Genomic DNA, 23124 nt, shown 5'->3' on the forward strand with positions numbered 1-23124 from the left:
CCTTCCCTGAATCTCCCCCTTTCGAGTTCTGCATGAAGAGTCTTTCCCGTTTGGTTATTTAGGTTACGGGTTTCCCAATCAATATCCGATTCTTCACCATGTCAAACCTACAAATAAATATGAATGAAAATATTAACAATAGTAACTCCTCCTCTTTACTATTGACAATATCGTTAAAGATACTGAAAACTAACCTAATCGAAACCAACCCAAATTAAACTAAACACGCGATCTCTACGGAAGAGTTAATTATGTTCTAAAGATTCCAAATGTGGCCAGTGTTTTAGAACCATTCCCTTCCGTGTACATCGTGCAAAAACAACGTATAATAGAATTTCTGAGCTTAATTCCGAATTTACCTCCGCCGACATTTGTCAATAGTTACACATTTTAATCAACTAAGATAAATACAAAAATTATGAAATAAGAAAATATTCTACATCTCTAATTAAATAGGACACAGTCAATAATTAATTAACAAAAGTTTCCTATTTCCCCCAAAATTGAAATATTTTACCGAACATGACAACAGTCGGGCAGCGGAGAATCCATACAAGTACACAGACAGTAAGGTATAAATAAAAATCTTAACTGGGTGAACTTAGATTATACGGATACACACATTTGTAGAATTTACAGAAATTCGTAACACTATTTCAATAGAGTAGTGTACCCGGCGCCTCCAACATGTAATTTTTGGTAGAGTCAAATGATAGACCTTGTGTCTTTTCCATTTCACCAAGTTTTATTACAAAATATAATATAATAAGTAAAACTGTATTTAATTCAATGTCTCTTCCTCAATGACCAAGTGAAGGAATACTAAATATATTGCCGTGTGTCCCTTCCACTCATGGCAGTTTCCAGAACACTTTATCAGGTTGTTGGTTAGGCTTGGATTATAAGTTCAAGATGGATCCCTAGCCCAGTGCGACATAGAGTAAGGAAGAGGTGCTCCTAGTCCACAGCGACTAGGAAGGTAAAGGTTAGGCAATCAGTTGGTCGACTGATATTGGGTCCCTCGGTGTTCCTCCTTTTATTTGTCCTCCTCGGGTCCTTCCGTGAGGTCCGTCTGCTTTCGGCGTTCCTCGGTGTTCCTCTGCGTTGGCTTGCTGTCTGCTATGTTGTTTATAAATAATAGCACGTGTTGGATTGACACGTGTGTCTGTTGTGATGTGGGATCATTGCAATATAATTAAAACGAGATGTGTCCATAACTGTGAGAGGCGTACGAACATGAATAAACAGAATCGAAAGTGGAAACTGAAATGAACGTATACGCTCATAATCTGAATATTGACAAATGGATAATTTCTGAATGTTACGGATGAAATTAATAATAATAACGTAATATACTATTGTTTAAATAACCGAAGTACATCCGACACTGATTTCTACATAGAAAAACAGAAGTCATAGTCTAACATGTTCTACATATATTGTCTTCCACGTAGTCATTCAGCACGGTCTATAAAATGTAGGAGGGTAATTCAGGATATACGAAGGTGAAGAGTAAGGAAGCGAAAGTGTTGAAATGTCAGTGAAGTAGTACGCATAAACTTCAGGATTATTTATTGTGTCCATGCTGCAATTCTGAATAATGACTGTAATGTGAGTGAATGAAGGGACAAATCACATATATGTGTATCGGAAAAGCAGTGATTTTCCAGAATCTTGTACTACACTTATACATACCATCGCTGACGCTCCAATTCCCTACAGACGCACCACGATAATACCACGGGACCCCTGCTGCGCTCCTGTAGATAAAATGCGTCCTTTCGAGTGCCCACCTAGCACAGGTTGGGTGGTACTTGTCAGAAGGAATGCCAAAGTAAATGTGCTCCAGGGAATATAAATCTCAAAAATGATTGGTGAAGTTACAAGAAATGAATGCACGGAGGAAGAAGTATATTTTCATGTATTTAGGTATGGATGCGTATAATCATTCTACACGTGTAATACTGCCATATTGTTCTTCCTTGTACCATTTTCATGACACTTTCTATATAAATGGATACATAAAAATTCATACACTATCCACACATATTATAATAGCGCAGTCTGAAAATATCCACATAACTGGTATTTGTATATAGAAGTCATTATTTCCTTGTATACACAGAGTTACGAAATAGTACGCATCACATCGTAAATTCATTCCCTCTTTTCTACAAAAAGCTAACCTAATGTTACCTAATCTAAATATTGTAAAATGTAAGGTTGGTTTGTTTTCTGTACCATCACTTCATAATTCAGTGTAAATATTCAATTATTAACTAAGTTTAACTGTAAAATAATCTGTACTTTATATTGTTGAATGCTTCAGAAATATAGCAACTTTTATTGCACCTAATAATTTAATGCTGGAAGGCAAACAAAACGAAGTTTGAATTTTAAAGTTGACAACTTTAAATTTACGGCTTTTATTCAGTCTTAACTTTTCGCTTAGTGTAGTTGAAAAAAAATTGATATGCTATGAATTTTATTGATTGAAGAGAAATAATAATAATAAAAAAATAAATAAAACTGTGTTGATACTTATCCTTGAATTCTTCGTAACTATTACATTTTGTCGTGGTATTCTTTTCTCCAATTTCTCGGAAAGTTAGTCTTCTCGAAGAATGAAAATAAATGCAGCTTCGGTCCTCTTTGATAGTTTCCTCTACACTCAAGTACATAACACTTATAAACCATATGTTTTACCTCAAATAAGGGAAGAAGAATTAAATTTTACATTGCAGAAGCATTGTGCAGGATGAAGTGCTGAAAGTCCTTGTGTAAATATAACACTGGCCGTGGCTTTACAATGACTGGGCTTTTGAGCCAGTAATATGATTGTGAAGGTTTAGAATTCGAAACAAGCGAGAAACCAATTTTTTGTGACAGCTATTGAAAGTTTTTTAAAATATTTTCAAGATTGTGTAATATTTTAAATAGAAGCCGCACTAAAAAAAAAATCTATTCTTAATATTCACCTTGTTTTATTTGACATGACTATGGAATAAGATTATTCTCTTATGTAGCGCTTAACTTTGAGTTGAAGTGCACTAGTTTGATGTTATTATATATACGTTTATTTTGATCTGTCTGATATGTTTTAAGTTTCTCGGTATTCGTGAATTTCTACCATATCACTACTCAGATAACGATTTCATAATCACTTACTTGTCACCCGTCTTCTTTAGACTAAGATACAAACCCGTTGATCATAACACGTAAATTTAATTATTTACAAATTAAATTAACTGTGTACTAGCCGTATAACTTATTGTTCTCGAGAAATTTGTTGAAATGAGAAATCATACTTTTCATGATGATCTTATTGTAATCAATTTTGTCGAAAATATCTCTGTCTCTGTCTGCGTCATCATCATATTCGAACTATAATAGATAGGTTTTTAACTTTGGGGTGTAATATAAAAGTATTTGACCCTTTCGTACGTACACTTTCTCTTTTTATGTACATTAAAAATATGTAATATTATCTTTTACATTTAAGCGTAAATGATTGTGTAGAGAATATATATCTGCTTATGCCAAACTCGATTAGTATTCATATTAAGTCTAGGGGACATTTACTGCAGCAATAAATATAAATTATGCAAAATTGTCGTCAGGTGCATACCATTTATGTTAGAAAAATGAAGCAGTTACAATACTACGCCTTCGGTTACACAGAAAAAATCACATTTAATGCCAAAACTTGATGGACAAACAGATAACTATCTTGTTTTGAAATAAAAGTAGTATAAAGTCATATAAAATACAATTTGAAATCCTCATTTTCTAAAATATAATATTTTTATCTGGAATCTTAAACGAAAAACCAAATTAGTTTTACAGCACAAAATTTACCTGGCTTTCTCCGGAATTTGTCCTCCAATGAAACTATAACATGATGTTCCATCAATCCGTTTTAGAAGCGGATTATAGTATATAAATTTACTCTCAGAAATGTCAATATGAAGGAAATGCTGTAGTACAATTTCATCCACCTAGGTACGAGTAGGAGTAATTGTTTATAAAATAATTTTTGTGATGCACCAAAACGCTATTCTAGAAGAACATATAACTACATATAGCAAGTAAACCCCCAATTACGGTATCTTGTAATAACTAACACTAATCATAAAAGAAAACTATTGCGGATAGAAGAAAATGGATAAGACCAATGAACAGAACTCAATTTAATTTTTCATGACTCAAAATAAATTATATGAATATCTGCTAATTTCCGGGATTTTTAGCTGTAGGCGGATGATGTTTATTTGAACAGTACAGCCAGTATGATGCTTGAAGGTGTTTTTCGCATTTAAATAGAGAGGCGTGGAGATAAATCACTATCAATCTATCTTGCTTTCAGAATGATTACTGGCGATTTCTTTTTGTTATAGTTTTGTGCACAAATGTTTTCTCTATTAGAGAAACGAAAACAAATATTCATTACCATTTTGCATGTTCGGGTTTTATTTTCATTTTATATTTAATTCACAAAACTAGAAATAAGAACTGGAACTTTCGTGGTTCCATGATAAATGTGTTTCATCTCGTGCAATGACTCAAATGAGTTCGATGACGACATTGTTTTCGCATTTAGACTAAATACCAGGGACCAAAATTAGAAATTCTTGTCGTATAGTTGCTGGCAGGAATGCTTGAAGTTCGATTGGTCAATACAGACGTCCAACCAGCTTCAGTTGTGATTGACTACATGACAGGATTGGATAGCAACCCTGATTAGTTGGTTTGTCTCTTTCCAATGAGAAAAGCCGTGTTTGACTGAGTTAAACACGGTATCCCTGTTAAGGTTGTTGCCTTCTTCTAATATTGCTAATAATTTCTTCGCCTTGCATTGCCATTATTCCTAATGCTTTGCTACCAAAGTTGTTTCAGAAAACAACACGCTGTGTTCAGTCGTCTCTCGTGCTTCTCCTTGAAGACGAGAACAATATTGTTTGTTTGGAAACATTTGACGACCTGGATTTTACCTCGCTAATTGCCAAGAACTATTGAATTTACAAAGGTTTATGGTAAAATATTGTAGCTCAATTATTTTTAATCTTAGACTAATAAGTCTCTTGAGAACCACATATTTACTAAGCATTCGTAATTTTTAAGGACATCTCTTTTTTTATTTTTAGTAATATGTATGTTTTATGTTATACAGAAAGGATTCAGAAACATCGCGTTATATGATATAAGTCAAAATGTCTTTCAGGATTTATAGGAATATGATATTGACAGCCGAAAATTCCGCTGCAAATACGATTACTGAGCCGACAATGATTGTAAGGAGAAACCAGTTGGTCCCAAAACTCGAGAATAAACTGTATCCTTCTTATTCACTTTCTTCTTCAAGCAAACAACTTCTGATAGCATCCGAGTCTAATGGTCTATTATGAGTTATTATGAAAAATGACTCAAAAGTCGTGCAAATCAGATATAATACTGTGCCGAATGCTGTTAGATGAAATGTACGGTAGAATAGAAAGAAATAAGTGAAAACTAAGCATTCATATTCTTTACGACTAAGAATGAAATGAAATGAAATCTTTGAGTTTTACGTCCCACGGTTATGCCGGTTAGACTAAAGGAGACGGTGATAATGAGTAATGAATGAAATGGTGGAGTGAAGAAAGTGGGAGGAAACGGGAGAACCCCGAGAAAACCCACGCACACGGTGTTTGTCCACCACAAAGTTCACTTGGCGGGGGCTGGGATCGAACCCGGGACCCCTAGCACCAGAGGTGAACGCTCTATCTTTACGACTAAGAATTTACTATCTGTATAAGCTTTAGTAAAATTACGAAACGCTCAGAAAGGAGTGAACACCAAAACTGCTCGCCCGCGACTAGCTTACTGCTCCGATGAGAGAACCTGTCATGGAAGGGTAAGAGGAATGGGGGTAGGGTTTTCTTTCTGTGCGACTTTTAAAAATTACGAAGACTTAGTAATGCAGGTTTAAAGACATTGATTTTAAACTAGGAATATTTGAAGGTAATTAAATAAGCTTCATTTAATATGCAGTGCAATTCCAAGTTTGAAGAAACTTTTAATTTTTAGATACAAATTTTTGTTTGTGTTGTAACATAAGCTAAAATTTGATTTCTGGCACTTAATTGGCTTTTCATTCGTGTAATGTGGGTGTCTGTCACCACGGCATCGCGCGTCTTTAGGTTGCGGATCGAGGAGAAGGCCTGTATATATAGGGGATACCTGCGAATATAGCGAATAAGCAGTCAGACACACATTATAGAGTGGTCATGCAGCTTGGAGATTTGGGTTAAACTATCAATCTCATCCTCTAAAAAGAAACTTGTTCAGATACATTCACTAAACCCTCGGACCAGGACCTCACGACCTTGGCACGACTTCAACAATAGAAAATGAGTTAGAAAAAGTAAGTATGGACCTTGTTAAGGAAGTTAGGTCAGAACAATATTGAACTGTGAATTCCGAAAATTTTACGATCTTTTGGGGGAAGGAAATAAGAATCATCAATTAGAACATGTTATTTCCTTGCAGAAAAGAATAATATCAACAATTAAACAGGTTGAATTTGTTACTTATACACTTTCTTCTGTTACTCCTAAGGGTCCGTGGTGTGATATTATTGTTTTAAGTGTACATTCTCCTAGTAAAGATAAGGATGAGGAAATAAAATACAGCTTTTACCAAGTAATGAAAACGGTGTTAGGCACGTGAACTTCGCAACATCCTGAAACCCTATCGTCAAGAGTGCAAAATTCCCTCAACGCGATGTTCAAAATACACTTGAACCTCATCAGACAAAAAATGATCAAATTGATCACGTTTTAGTACATAGAACAAGACCGTGCAACATAATTTGATTTCGGTGGCTTGTAGGGGCTGATTGTGGCAGTGATCACCCTTCGAAGTAGCGATAACAAGACAGAGATATATCGTTGAATAAAGGAAATGTTCTATGCTTGAAAACGGAGTGATTTAATGTAAATAAATTAGATAAGTAATACGTGAGAGACGGAAACGAGATCAAGGTTTCAAACATGTTCTCGGTTCTAAGAAATTCGGAGTTCACTAGTGTTGATTGCACTTGGATTGAAATTAGAGATAGCATTAAAATTTCAGCAAAAGGAAACTTAACACACCAGGATATATGCAAGAACCGTCGTATGTTCATCCAGGGATGCATTAAACTGACTGAGAAGAGAAAAACGTAAAATAACGTTGGCAATATAACCCGCATGAAATAACTGCACGAAAATGCGTCGACATCAGACAGGATACCTACAAAACTTTTAGTACAAAGAAATGAGATTTTGGAAAGCTAATATTAAGGAATTTCAATAGGAAAAAGTAAACCATTCGTGACAGTAAAGAACTTAGCTAAGGCTATCATTCTCATGCTTGTATATGAAACAAAGCCCATGGAGCATATTATAACTCATATAGATAGCACCTAAAAGATTGGAAAAAAATTATCTTACGATTTGCTTAACACGCAACCAAATACTAATGTAAGTGAAGAAAGTTAAATACACACCACAGAAACGTGTATTCCAGAACCTATCAAAATAGAAGCAAAAACTGCTATAAAGAAATTAAAGAAACACAAATCTCTGTCTGTAAACGAAATTCCCGCTGAGTTAATTTTATATTGCATTGATAACTTTGTGTGTATTGATCGTCGCCAGATCAGCAGAGCTCAAACACTTGCCACAAAATAGAAGAAGAATATAATGTAATAAATATCTGTATCATGATAGATATAATTTTGTTTTGCTGTGGTGATATTAGGAGTTGTCAAGGAAATGTTTACGAAATATAAATGTATGACTCGCCATGATAGTTAAATATATTATTTTGACCTGTAATGCAAAATATGCTATCTGTATCAAATATAGTGTTTTTTGTTGAGAAATTGAGGCTCGAAAACGTTTCTTGAAGTTATCGTTATTATGTGTAATACTTGAAATGCATGTACACATACAGTATATACGAATTGAGGTAAGGGAAAATCCCACAAGAGAATAATCATTTTTTCAAATTCACAAAAACAGCGATGAAACTGACTGCAATATAGAGGCATTTCGACCTTATCAACATCCTTAAAAATCATTTCAATCATTCTATTAGCAAGATTGATCCCATACCTAGAAACAATTATTGGAGATTATTAGTGCGGATTTAGACGAAATGGATCAAATATTAAGGATTCACCAAATAGTCGAAAAAAAATCTAATAGATTCCCGGTACATCAACTATTTATTGATTTTTTGAAAGACTTACGACTTGGTTAGGAGATAAACATTGTATAACATTCTTACAAAATTTGGAATAAAGAGAAAGGTAATTAGATTAATTAAGATCTGTGTGAAGGATCCCGAAGTAAAGTCCAGGTAGGAAAATTTTTGTTCACGAGCTTTAAAGCCAGGAATGCTTGAAACAAAACAGTTGTTCGTCGCCATTATTATTCACCTTTGTCTAGCTATATGCTATAAGGAAATTCAAAGATAGCAAACAAGGCATAGAGCTAAAAAGTATCACCAGGTTATGGCGTATGCTTATAATACACATTTAAAAGGTGATTATAAGAGAACAATGGAATGAAATGCAGATGTCCAATTAAACGCTTAAAGGAAAATGGATTGAAAAGTAAATGCAGCGAGAACTAAATACATGGAAAGCTCGACGGGATCATAATACGGCAAATTAATTGTGCATTGAAACACCAAATAATACATACGACAAAGATGATCCCTTAAAATATCTAGGATCAATATTAACAGAAATAAACCATATTCACGAATAAATTACATGTCGACTAAAACAAGAGAATTCGTGATCTTGTCGTCGGGTACTCATTTGCACTGTTGTTGCACATGGTTGCGAAACAAGGTCGCTTACTTGAGGGAAGAACACAGACTGAAAGTATTTGAGTAGTAGTTCCTCAGACGAATATTCGGACTTAAGAGGAATAGGAATGGCGGAAATTGATAACGGGTTAGTAGATAATTTATACGGCACACTATGTTAATTTTGTTCTCGTAGAAATAGAAATACAAAGTAGAAATTGGAACCAGATGGCTAAGAATAGAAGTCGTAAAAGTTTATTTCCTCATACTTGTCTGCTTATATTTTACTCTTACATTTCATGCCATCACTAATAAGACTACCACTGTTCGTTTCTTTCTAGCGTTTATTTTCATCTCATAATCTTCCTAAAGTTTTCTAACATCTTATTGATTTTTTTAAAAATTAGATTCTGCAAAAAAAGACATATCGTATAAAAACGTATACATATAATAATTATATTTCCCTTGGAATGTAGTCCTCATTTTGTAGGTTATTTGCCTCTATGTATGTAGAAAAACATTACATAATGTTGGCGAAAGACAGCATCCATGTCCAAGCCTCTTCCACTACATCTCACTGTTCTGTTTAATGACAATAGAGAATTTTAAATATGTGATATTTCAAACAGTATTTTTTATACTGAGTTGGCAACAACGCTTCACTTATGGCATACACTGTTTGGGTTTCCATACGTATTTTTATCTAGTTATATTGCGGAACTTTTGTTTTCATTGCTTTAAAGATTTTTCTGGTTCATACCACCATATATTTAGCTCATTTTCCTTCTCCTGATGCTCTATCAGATGTGTTATGTGGCAATCAGATTTTAAGGACAACTTGTGGGACCTTCCCATGTGAGTTCAAAGTTAGCAGTAATATTTAGTCTATTGTTCCATATAATTATAAAATGTCACTAATATGCTAAGTACATAGGAACAATGGCATATTTCACTGTATGGAAGATTTTTTCTCTTACAACAAGAATTCCACTATGAACCTAAGGTAAATTGTGTTTCTTCAATTCAAACGATACCAACAAGGAACTCACTGATATGACTACAACATCGTTCGTATAAGATTGACAATGTCGCGTGTAAGTTTCAATCAACATATATATTTACTTAAATACAGATTAATATTTGATACAATTTTGAAATATAACACTTTACACTATCAAACGATATATTTATTTAGTATTGATATTGCTACTTTATGAGACATCATAAATGTACGTAAATATCTAAAAAAGCAGCACATATTTATCACGATCCAAATACAACATCTTCTCGTTTTAAAACAAAGCAACATCAGAATACCTAAGCAAAGGTAACATTATATTTTGCTTTAGCTGAAACATAACAATATATTGTATTGTTTCTTATATGAGTCGTTTGGTTATGTAGTAATTAATATAATTACCTAATGTATGCACTGACTTCCATTTGGGTGATCCCATTTATACCTCATAATGTCTGGGTGTGCTCATCTGAGAAGTTGACACAATACGAAAGAATTAAAACATCTATACAGATCGACATCATTCCTGTAGTTCTTTCGGTAGGTACTAACGTTCTATACACGACACTAACAGTGCATTACTATCTACAATTCTCTTGTTCCTACAATAGCAGGTAACTCGAAAAGCTCAACTGTGGGGTTGGTTGGGAGTTCAAAATGCGTTCGATCAAATCAGTGTGGTAAACTGGAAATAAGAGAAATTGTTAAGAATGAAAATTTTGTTATAGTGACGGAGTTGGATGATACCAAAATTTAGAAAAAATAATCTTACTTAAAAAGTTCAAACAAGATGAATGGCAGGGAACATGCATTAGAGGAGAGCATTTCTCGCCTTCACCCCAACAAATGATATTCTCATAAGAAGGAGAAATACATAATGTAAAGGTTTAATATAAAAGCCCTGCACAAAAGTTTGAAATTTGACAACCGAAATGACAAACCGACATAATTGACAACCGAAAGGGAAAAGAAGTTAACCGAAGTGATTGAAAATCTGCAAATATATTGCAGACGTAAAAAGAGGGAATGTAGGCTTCGTATTTTACTGGAAAAATCAGTTGGGTGGGACACGAACCCTCCAAACATTTGACCGCAAATATCAAAACTGTTACTAACAGTGTGTCAGATGTGTGTAAAAGACATGAAAAATAGCAACGAAATTTTACGTATGGACGACAAAAGTATATGAATAAGGGATTTTCATTTTCTCTGGAAAACGGCTTTAGAGGACACAGGAGCCCATCCAAAATGTTGAAAGTTGATGCACGAGAGTGAAGAAAAATGAACCGAAGTGAATGTACTACTATACACAGATAATGTAGACATAAAATGAAAGAATACGGGTTTCGTATTTTCCTCGAAAAAACTGTTACGTAGGGCACGGCCCCCTCCAGACCTTTGATCACGAAATATCAAAAGAGCTAGTAGCAGTATGTCAGATGTATGTAGCGGACATTAAGAATTGCAACGAAACCTTGTGTATGGATACTACGCAAAAAAAAGCAAACCATTACTTTTTTTTATTTTGTTCTGAAAACACGTTTTAGAGGTCAAGAGCTCTCACTCACAATTTTGAAATCTGACGCACGGTAGACAAAAAGATGTTAACGGAACGGAAATTTTGCGTAGATATTGTGCGATTTCAGCAGCGAAGCTATATGAGACGTGAACCTAGTAATTAACGTCGATTCCGAACCACACGAACTACCACCAGGAATCGAAGCTCGGTCTTCCATGCTTTAACTTTACTTGAATTTAGAGTCGAACGCCCTCAAGCGGATTTAAGTGGTTGTTGTTTCTACCCCTGAGGTTTCAATGAATGTATGTTTTAGTAATTATATTAATTTTACTTTTGAAATGGTCTAAGCAGTTTGCTTTTTTTCATTACTCTTGATTTGTAATTAGTCAGTGTTGAACACAAGTTTCATTTTTATACGTGGCAATAGTAACTTCCACGGTGCCTCTATTGTACGTCTAGACACAGGAATATTGCTTTTTATTACTGCCAAATTACGATTTTTATCAATAAAGATAAGCTCTTCAACTAACTCTTGTATCGATTTCCAGCTAAGCAGAGATAAAAGTGAAGCTGGAAAGATAGGAGTACGGTAGGTAACGGCATGACGTCGCGCCGTCCCTCATGCGTATCTTTGTCAATTCTAATTTCTTAGGACTTGGTGGAACGTCGTACACATCTTTTGGAAATGGAGGACGGATTCCCCCGCGTTCCCACGTATTTTTAACCTTGCTGCTAAGTATTCATTGCAGTGAGTACTAACGTAAAATACTATGAAATAAAAATAATATCACTACTACTACTACTACTACTACTACTACTACTACTACTACTACTACTACTAATAATAATAATAATAATAATAATAATAATAATAATAATAATAATAATAATAATAACAGTAAAGTATCCGAATGTTAAAGATATTTTTCAACTTTCTAGTACAATGCCTGTAGGCATTCGTGCATCTGGATACATTGTTTTTACAGTATGAGGAATAAAAAGGGTTCAATCAACAATTTGGCAAATATGATTTTTATAAAAGAATAAGGCCTTGTCAGTTGTTTTACAAATAACTAAACAACTGACAACTTACTGAACTTGTGCTGTTATTTAACACAATGTTACAAGGCACAGAAGGGACGCTTGCGAGCAGCTTCATTTTTTGCCTGAGGGCAGCTTCAGTACTAAATTATGATTTTCATTCTGTCAATATATTGTGTAGCTATCAGTCAGTCACACAGGTTCTTTGCAACAGGTTAATCAAAGCACGTTCTTGTAGACAGTGAGGAGGAAAGATGGCAGCCTTTGCCCAGGCTGAATTTTACAAGAAAGAGTTCTTCATCGGGTAGAAAGCGAAGTCCAAACGTACTTTGTAATCCATTCCCCCTTTTGCACACTGTGTGAAATTGTATACTGTTGTGGGTTACAAAAAAGTGAATGCTTCTTTGTAAAAACTGTCATTATCAAATTCGCCTTTATCACAATATATTCAAGAGGTAAAATATTCATTTAACAGTCGTCGCACATATTTGTCTGCACTGAAATTCCCATAATGTCCCTTAGTCTTTACTAATATGAGCTCCGAGGTTCTTTGTGGTTAGCAAAGTGGTTAGCGTACGCCCTTTTGGTGTGAGAGACCCGGGTTCGATTATCGGCGAGAGATCATGTGGTTCGAACTTCACTATTAATCAGTAGGTCCAGTATCCACTATTAATCATATAGCCTCGCTGCTGAAAGGAAGTTAAAGTCAAAATCACGTCAACTAATATGAGCTCCTTGGCAATGGACATGCTCATTTCATAACCTCTTCCAGAAGATATTTGTAGGAATGAAGAATCATCAAGTAGTTACTCTATTTTCTTCATGGTAATCCGAAGATAAGATTTCATTCATCATAGAGTCAAAAATATTATTTTTGGTGTCACTGAAGTCATACGAGCAGTAAGGTAAAGCATTGTTAGTTTATTAACTCCCGGAAACAAATAATGAGTTACCTCTTTTTCAGATTTTAATAAGGCAGATATTGAACACCTTGAATGACTTTTAAAGATTCATTTTTGTTTCGGTGAAGGGAGGAAAGAATCTTTAACTGTGCTTTTAAAATATCAAAATGAATGTTATTTGAATACATTTAGATTAATATTGGGAATATATAAACATATTTTCCATTAGTATTATGAATCAGCAACTGTTAATATCATACAGCACAGAGAAATTAGAAATCTTCTGATCATGGTGTTTAAGACCAAGTCGTAGGTTTCAAAATAATTTTCACGGCAATATTCTTTCGATGGTGTACATGATCAGTGTCATGTTTTGCCGTATCAAGAGTTTTAGGGATTCTTCTCTGCCGTAATGTAGGAATCAAAGTTAAATATTCTTTGAGCTCCGAAACTTCATCTTAAACGTGAAGTAAGTCATTAAATTTGGAATGGAAGGAATGCTTTGTTACTTCTGCTTGTCAATTCATGACTTCAGCTTCAGCCCTGATATTAATTTCCAGGAACTGCTTGTCATGCAAATGCCCTGGAAATGTTTTGCAATGAAAATGTAAAAAATACACATGTACGTATTGCCTTTTTTATTTTCTTTTTTTCTTACTCGTTCCTTCGTGGGATATGCACCAAAGCGACGTTAGAAATAATACGATGTTATTTCACCAGCATAGAAGATCTATAATTTTTAGTGTTCTCCATACTTTTATTTCAAACCAAAGATTTTCTAATCAACCTGAGTAAAGTGCAGGGGAGAATTGCGGAAACTTTTACTGCTCTACAAGCGAGAGCTCTTTTCGAATATACTTGATTCCAAGGTACCAAAGAATAAGTTTCTTTTTTTCGTTCGTTTATCTATCTGTTCGTTGTTACTCGATCAACACTGAGTTCAACAAGCTTGGGTGAGAAGCAGAGAAGCGACAAAGCGAAAACGAAACAATACTGCCAATGCTCCTGTTATTATACTTTAATTTATTTGACAGACTATTGTCTCTTCAGCGTTTGCGTGGTAGTTGAAAGCGAAAAAAAGAGGAAAAACGAAAAACAAAAGCAGCACACGCAGTTATTGTCGTAGAACGTTATTTTTATAATTACATTTTTGTCAATAATTAATTCCACTGAAAAAATGAGAGTGGTTATTCATTACTTGATTTCTAGTATCATTTTCAATACGTCGTGACTATTTCAATTAATATTTCCCTAAATATTGATCGGGCTATAACTCAAGCAACATAGGGAGTTCCGCCCTCTGTGGTTGTAGACAATGGATGGGAATCGCATTTTAGCCATTGCAAATGTCGGCTTCCACCTCGCACAAGCATTGATGAGTGTGGGTTTATATAAGGACTGACAAACGATGATTAAAGCGATATTTGGAAACTGGGAAATATTTTAGACGTTCAGGTTCTGGGAGAAAACGTGTATCACCACAAGAGAAAGATAATCGACTCAATGCTGTTGCACAGCAGAGACTACATACAACCTCCCGGCTATACAGCTAGCGGTAGCGAATTTCAATGCTTCACGATCCACTTCCAGAAGGTGGCTTTGGATAGCGGCTCTCCATGCTTGTGATGCTGTAAGAAGGGAAGTCCTATCACATGATAATATTCGACTGCATCATGATTTTGCAGAGACGAACAGGCATCGGAATTGAAACGATGTGATGTTCATATATCCCGTGTTTGTCCCCGAAAGTGCATGGCCAGTTCCCTTGTGTAGACAAAATGGAACCTGGCATGACATGACGTTATGTCTACCACAGACGGCTTTTGGGCGTGTTTCTGTGTTATCCTCGGGTTTCTTGATATAAAAGGGGTTAGGAGTACTCCATCAGGTACAAGGACGTCTAACGAGTGGATAGTATGTGCACAATCTTCGGAATGTCATGCTGCAATTCACCCGTCGATCAGTCTTCGGGAGTTCAGAATTGGTTGGCGCAGCACGGCGATGTGGATGTTCTGCATTGGTTCCCACGTGGTGCCGATACGACCCGATCGAGAACGTGTGTGCGTAACTTAAAACCATTATGAAGGAACGCTCCTAATCCGTGGTCCAACACGAAAACAATTGTGGAATTTAATTTCTGATGCCGGAGAGGAACTTTCTGAGAGTAAGCGTAACCTTTGGACTCTCATTGATTGGATGCCGAGAAGGGTCCAAAGGATTTTTAATGCCAAGTGACATGGGACATCCTTCTATTCGGATAATCAAAACAGCTTGTTTCGTTGCTAACAAATACATTACCGAATATTTCTAACTTGATCTAAATGCAAAGGTTTCAATCAGTATATGGAGGAAACCATGTTCAGTAAACTTTAAAATTTCGTTACTGAATTCCGGACGTCTGTGAGTCCGTTTACCTGCCTGCCTTTCTGTATGTCTGCCTGTGCGTCTGTCTATTATTTGCGATTTTTCAACTTTGGACCGTGTATTTGATAGAACATCAAACACTATCAGAGACAGTGATTAAATTTATAGCGTCAATCTTACCGTTCCCAGGATGTTGACCAAAATGCCCAATTTTCAGATATTTAAGGAGCCAAATCTTGGGAACCGTAAGTCATACCGAGTTCATATTGGTGTTGGTCAATATCTGAAAGCACGGTAAATATGTTGGTACCAAATTGTAACCGGTCTCCACTGTCCAACTTGCCAATGGTATGGTCAATGTTCAGTTGGCCAGTGGCCATCAATTAATATTGGTACCGTATCAAAATGTTTACCATCTTTTTCGGTATTGATTAATACCAACATCTTCTCTCTATGACTTACTGTTCCTGTTATATTTGGAAAAAGATGGTTCTGATTTCGGGAGATATAAGGAGCATCTCGGGAACCGTAAGTCACACACAGGATGGTAACACTTTAGTGCCGAATAGTAACCGTTGGGCACTGATTAACTGTTCACTGCCCGAAAGTTCGAATTTCTAGATATTTAAGCAGCTATATGTCGAGAAGTCTAAGTTATTTGGGATATGATACTTTGCTAATTTTCCCTTTACATATAGGAGCAATGACAGTTGTCCTTCTTGCTCCATCTCTTCGTTCTTTTTAAGTTCGTTCTGGCATTTCTCTTGGAGCATTCTTATATTTTTTTTTATATCTCAGCTACAAGAGATATTAGAATTGCAAATACTTTGATTTGAAGCTCAGCGACTCTCCCCTAACCCATGGAATCTGCGTCAAGATTTACTGCACAGAAGTATATTCTACTTACCTGTGTCTAGGAATACCACATTACAATAGGTTTTAAATAACATTGTTGAAGGAAAGGCTACAGTAATGTAATAACAGGCATTATCAAAAACTAAGCCTCCGTTAAAATTTAGCATTTTTTTGCTTAATTCTTTCTGAAATCAATAGTAAATATAAGAAAGGATGCACACTGTTTTACTTTACTGTTATTATTCAATAAAATATTTTAAAATTCAGGTAATGTTTTACTGTTTTTGTCTTTCTGTTCTATCTTTATCTTCAAAGTTTAGATCTGTTCCGGACATTAAGGTAAGTAATTCAAAGTTAAAAATTGTAAGAATGCCAGTCTGATATTGCGCGGTGCAATCAGTAATGCATGGTGTTCTAATTCCAAAGATCGTTGTTTCGAATTGGGTTGCTTTTAACAACTGGTATGGGGTGCGTTTAACAACTGATTGTCCGTATCATCTTTGAATTTTGTGAGTAATTCTCTATTAATTTTGTTGAAATCACACTGATTAATACTTATACTAATACTAATGCTTTTCCTTACTTTTATTTGCATAAAGCAACACAATCTTCTTTATCGTTTTTATTCCTCACTCAGAATTAGACTTCATATCAAACGCACATGGGTTACATTTAAATGGTAGGTGCAATTCTTCATAATTGGCCTGTTACTTGATCACAATTGCGAAGAATTAAATTTTCGCAACAAACATTAAATAGGGGCTAATTCTTAAAGATCTGTTTAATTAGCCCATACCGTTAATGTCGATAGCACCTAGTGGCCCATATCCCGGTAAATGTCGATCGTTGGTATAGAGAAGTGCCGAAGTATTGCCTCTAGTGTGCCACTGGCGGCAGGGTTCTTCCTGTCTAAACATATATCTAAAATCGGGTGCTGAAGTTACCACTGCGTAACAGCTAGGACTTCATGTTGGTCCGCTTCTTTGATTCGTCGCGTAGAATCGTAAAGGTATCAACACGAAACATCACCAATCATGTGCAGGCGGTTATTATTATATATTAGTTTTCCTGGTGTGTTGCTCCTAAAGCGAGCACCGGGGGACAAAAGTAAACCCTGTCTCTACATCATTAACTAAAAAATCTTGAGAGCAGTGCTAATCATTGTATGAATTGAAGTGAAAACTGTAGCCGATCATTAGAAACTTAATATGGGATAATTGTGAAATAAAGTAAACGACACATTCATTCTGTAATAAATTTACATGGCGAGTGCATTTTATCTGGTCCGAAGCTGTTATCGTCGAAAACACACGATTAAAGGAGCTGTGATTGGCCCAATTAAAAGACCTCAGCCATTTATCCCTCCAAAGGCGATTTTTTCTTGGTCGCCACAGTGGGGAATACGGGTTTGTTATTTTATTAATAAAAAGAAAACCGTTTAGGTGGGACACAGACCAGTCAAAAACCTTATCGTGAAATATCGAAAGTGCTAATAACAGTACGTCAAAAGAGCTTGAAGGAGGTGAAAAATTGGAACTACACATTGTGTAGGGATAATGCGCAAACCATAAACGAATACGCTTTTTTATTTTGTGCGGTAAAACGGTTTTAGGGGTCGAAATCCCCAACTCAAAATTTACAAAGTTGAAGCCCGAAATTCCGCAGGAAGTGAACCGAAGTGAATGAAATTGTGCACATATATTGTAGACACACAATGACGGAATTTGGGTGTCTTATTTTCCTGAAGAAAGAAAACTGTTTAGGTGGGACACAGAACCCTCCAAAACTTTGATAGTGAAATATCAAAAGTGCTAATAACAGTGTGTCGGAAGTGATTAAATGACATTATGAATTAGAACGACACATTGTGTAGGAAAAATCCACAAAAAACACGAATATGTTTTTGTTATTTTGTACGGAAGAACGGAAGACCGTTGATTACGAAATACCAAAAGAGAAAATAAGCATAAGTCAGAAGTTCCTAAAGGATATAGTTAATTGCAACTAAACTTCGTATAGGGACAATGTGCAAAACAATACATGAAATTTTGTTTTAATTTTTGCGGAAAAAACAATGTTGGGGCCTAGGCTCTACCCGAATAAAAGTAAATATTGCAGTATTAGAGCATGAAAGAGTGGACCGAAGCAATTGAAACTTGTTGTAGATATTATTAGACCATATTATAGGGCCTTAAGTGTTTCTCAAATGTCACTATCCGTTTTGCTTCAAATTTGGCAGATCAACAGCAAACAGGAAATAAATCATTAAGTGTTTTAGTTTATGTGCATAAACGTTTTAAGGGTCAAAAGTGTCTCCTGAAATACTAGAAATTACGCTATACTGTGTTTGTTTGTAGTTGATCTACCAAACTTGAAGAAATCGGATGGACACGCAACACTTGTAAGACACGAAAGGCCATATTTTACATATCCAATATGTACATACAATTTCATTCGCTTTACTACTCCTAACAACAATCAACGTCTCGGTCTACTCAAGAGTTGAAAACACGTATTCCCTCATCTTGTCACTACAATATTAAGACACAATTTATTTTCTCCGATCCACTTCTTCTTGCTTTTAGGGCTAAAATTCCCCAATTTTAGATGGGTGCTTTTGTCCAAAAAACCCGTTTTCCCCCGAAAGTAAAAACATGGTACTCGTTTATTTTTGCCTATTATTTATACACAAAGATTCGTAGCAATTCTTCATGTCCTTTACACAAATCTGACATACAGTCACTAGCACTCTTGATATTTATTGATCAAATATTTTAAGGGGTCCAGCCCACCCAACAGTCTTCTCCAGAAAAGTGCGGAACCAGTATTCCCACATTTTATATCTACAATATCTGTGCAAAATCTCATTCACTTCGACTCACTTCTTCTTACTTTCGCGCGTGAACTTTCAAAATTTTAGAGTGTTTTCTTTGGCTACTAAAACCGTTTTTCTGCAGAAAATAAAAACAACTGCATTCCTTTATTTGTTGCGTATTGTTCATACAAAAAGTTTGGTTGCAACTCTTCGTGTTCTCTACACACATCTGATACACTGTTACTAGGACTTTAGATTTTTCTTGATGAAACGTTTGGAGGGCAACGTGCACCACCCAACCATTTTCTTCAGGAAAATATGTATCCTCATTTAACGTCTGGACTAACTGTTAACAATTTCATTCTTTGCGGTTCACTTCTTCTTGCCTTTCGAGCGTCAACTTTCAAAATTTTTTGGGTGGGATATTTTGCTAACTAAAACTGATTTTCGCACAAAATAAAAAGAAACGGTAATCGTTAATTGCTTGCGTGTTGTCCTTAAAGAAAGTTTGGTTGCATCTCTTCATGTCCTTTACACACATCTGATATACTGTTACTAGGACTTTTGATATCTCGTGATTAAAGGTTTGGAGGGGTCCATGCCCCACGTAACCGTTTTTTGCACCAAAATACGAAACCCGTACTTTCTCGTTTTATATTTACAATATCTGTGCAAAAGCTTCATTCACTTAGTTTCCCTTATTTTTGCCTTACGTGAGCCTACATTCAACATTTTGGGGAGGGCTCTTTTGGCCACTAAAAACGTTTTTCCGCTGAAATTTAAAAAACCGTAATCCTTTGTTTTTAGACTATTGTCCATACACAAATTTCGTTGTAATTCTTCATGTCCTTTACACACATCTGAAATACTGGTACTAGTACTTTTGATTTTTCGTGTTCAAACGTTTTTGAGGTCCGTGCCCTACCAAATTAATATACGAAACTCGTATCCTCATTGTACGTCTGCAATTGCCATACAACATTTCGTTTACTTCGGTTCATGTCTTCTTGCCTTTTGGGCGTCAACTTTCAAAATTTTGGGTGGGGGTCTTTTGCTCCTAAATCGTTTTTAAGCAGAACATAAAAAAAAACGTATTCGTTCACTTCTTGCGTATTGTCCATACTCAAAGTTATGTTACAATTCTTCTTGTCCTTTACTAACATTTGACATAGTTTTACTGGTACTTTTGATAATTTGTTATCAGAGGTTTGGAGGGCTCCGTGTCCTACCCAATACTTTTTTTTAGGAAAACACGAAACCCGTATTCCCTCATTTTACGTCTGCAATATTAGTGCCCAATTTCATTCACTTCAGTCCAGTTGCTCTTGTCTTTCGGGTGTCAACTTTCAAACTTTTGGGCTTTTATATTAAACTTATAAATTATAAAACTTGTTTCTTTTTTATAAGATTCTTTTCTGACGGGAGGAGAGTAATGTTTTACTCTTACATCTGTTTTCTTTTATTTGTTATTTATCTTGTTTGAACTGCTAAAGATGATTTTGAAACTGTTGATAACATGAACTCCGTCACAATAATAAAATTGTCATTTTTTAACAATTAGTTTTATTCTCTTATTTTCAGTTTGGCTCACTGATATATTTGTTACACAATTGACGTTTGGTCCAACACGTTTCGAATTCGCAACCAACCCAACCGCCGATTGTTTGTTGTTTCCTGCTATTGAAGGGAAAGGAGAATTGCTGGTGGTAGTTCACCTTTTGAATCGCCTGTATATACAGCTACAAATAATTGATAATAGCATTTGTGTAATTCACACTTAAATTATTTAGATTCGTTGGAGGTTTTTAAATGATAATATAGCACATTTCTTTACAGTAAATGTGTTATATATATTTTATTTCACTCGCATGTGTGTTAGTAATTTAATGTTTGAAGTTATTCTAAGATTTTATAGATCTTATGAAAACCTCGACGTACATGCAATACGCTTATAATTTCTATAGTTAAGCTTGATCTTTAATTAGTGTTTTAAAGCATATTCTTCACAATACTTAGGGGTAATTTAGTTGTGATATAAATGTTTACACTTTCAGTAGTGGTGCAGATTAAACCATCTTATGTGCCATTTTAATTTACGACATTATGAACCAATGAAGCTAGACATGATCTCCTTAGTGCTTTTTGCTTGAATTGGAGTAAAATAAAATATTTTTGCGCAACAATTGAAAAAAAATATTTCCTGAATTTTTGGCGGTCCCTTTGACTCAAAAGTACCGTCAGGTCAGAAATGTCATTTTTCACAAAATGCACAGTATACAAGAAAATGTTTTAACTCTTTGTTTTGTGATTTTTTAAAATAAAATATGACATTGTAAGTGAACAACTGACCTTTATTATCTCTCAGAAATAAATGTAGACATTTACTATAGATATACCACATTGAATTGACACCTAGTCTTCTGTTCCGAGCGCTGCTGTCGACTGAAGAAATTCCACTCCCTTTCGCTAATTCTCCCCCGTTTAGCAACAGCGGAACACTTATTAGCTCAACGCGTGAGTGTGTCGAGGGTGAGCTTTAGTTCGCATTTTTGCCACGGCTCAAGACATTTTGGCAACACTATAACCACAGTTGAATACAAGGTAGCCTAAGTACCAACAGGAATAACGTCGAAATTAGTATACATATTAATACTAATTTCGATCTATTTCTATTGAGCCTAGACTATTTTGGCACGATTGGAACGCATAAATCTATATCACTGCACCAATTGTCTTTGATTTTCGGAAGTCTGTGGTACCCAAAGAGAAACTCATAATCTCTTCCACGCTTATTGGCTGTATCTTCCTTTGTTTTTGCACGGAATACAAATTGGATTGGCAGACCATTGTATAATAATGATATTATTATTAATGATATTATTTTCAAAAAATGTCAGGAAATAATCAGTAGCGGTATCCAATGAATAGAATATTTCTGTAATGGGACCTTTCTTTAGTGTGAAAATCGGGATAGTTGTGCTTGCATCCTTCTTCCGCCATTTTCTTGCAATTGGAATATTCGATGGAAGCGAATTTTCTTCATCTTGAACAGCAACTTCTGGTTCCATATCTTCAGGTAATGGCGATTCTCTGGAACAAGAACTTGCCTGTTGACCAGAACTCGGATTTTCATTGTTTTCGTCGCTTGAAACCTCAGGCGTTACAACATTGTCGTCCATCTCTTCCAAGCAAAACGGATTTCGTCCGAGGGGAGCAGGCGTCTATGTTCAGCCATCTAAAAAAATTATAGTATCGTAGGAGAATTACATAAATATCGTACAAATAAGTTAATTTTAGAGCCCTATTTACTCAAATGTGCCTAGCCTGTAGCTCAGTCGGTAGGGTGGCCGACTGCCAATCCATCGACTACGGTTCAATTTCCGGTGGGTGTAGTAGAGGAACCGTTCACCTCAGGCCTTAAGTCCTAGGGTAGTGCTCTCAAACGGGTCGGATCAGGTCAGAGAAGCTCGAGTCACTTGTCGGGTCAAGTTAGAGCTAGTTGGGTCCCAGGTCGGGTTGCGTTGGACCTTGACCCGACCCGTTGCGAGCACTATCCCAGAGGTTCACTCATCCTCTGAAAATGAGTGCCGACGAAACCGGAATCAAACCAGTCGAGAAGGTTACTCAAAGCGGCTGGGAATAGCACACTGACTACGTGCACCCCGCAGACAAGCCGCTTAGCTGGCCCTGGTCCTCAGGGACGTACGCAGGAATTTATTTCTGGAGGGGTCTAAAGCGTTTCGGTGGATCCAAATACAATTTGAGTCTA

This window comes from Thermobia domestica, chromosome 1, assembly GCF_964235325.1.
Source record: "Thermobia domestica chromosome 1, izTheDome1.hap1.1, whole genome shotgun sequence".
Lineage (NCBI taxonomy): Eukaryota > Metazoa > Arthropoda > Insecta > Zygentoma > Lepismatidae > Thermobia > Thermobia domestica.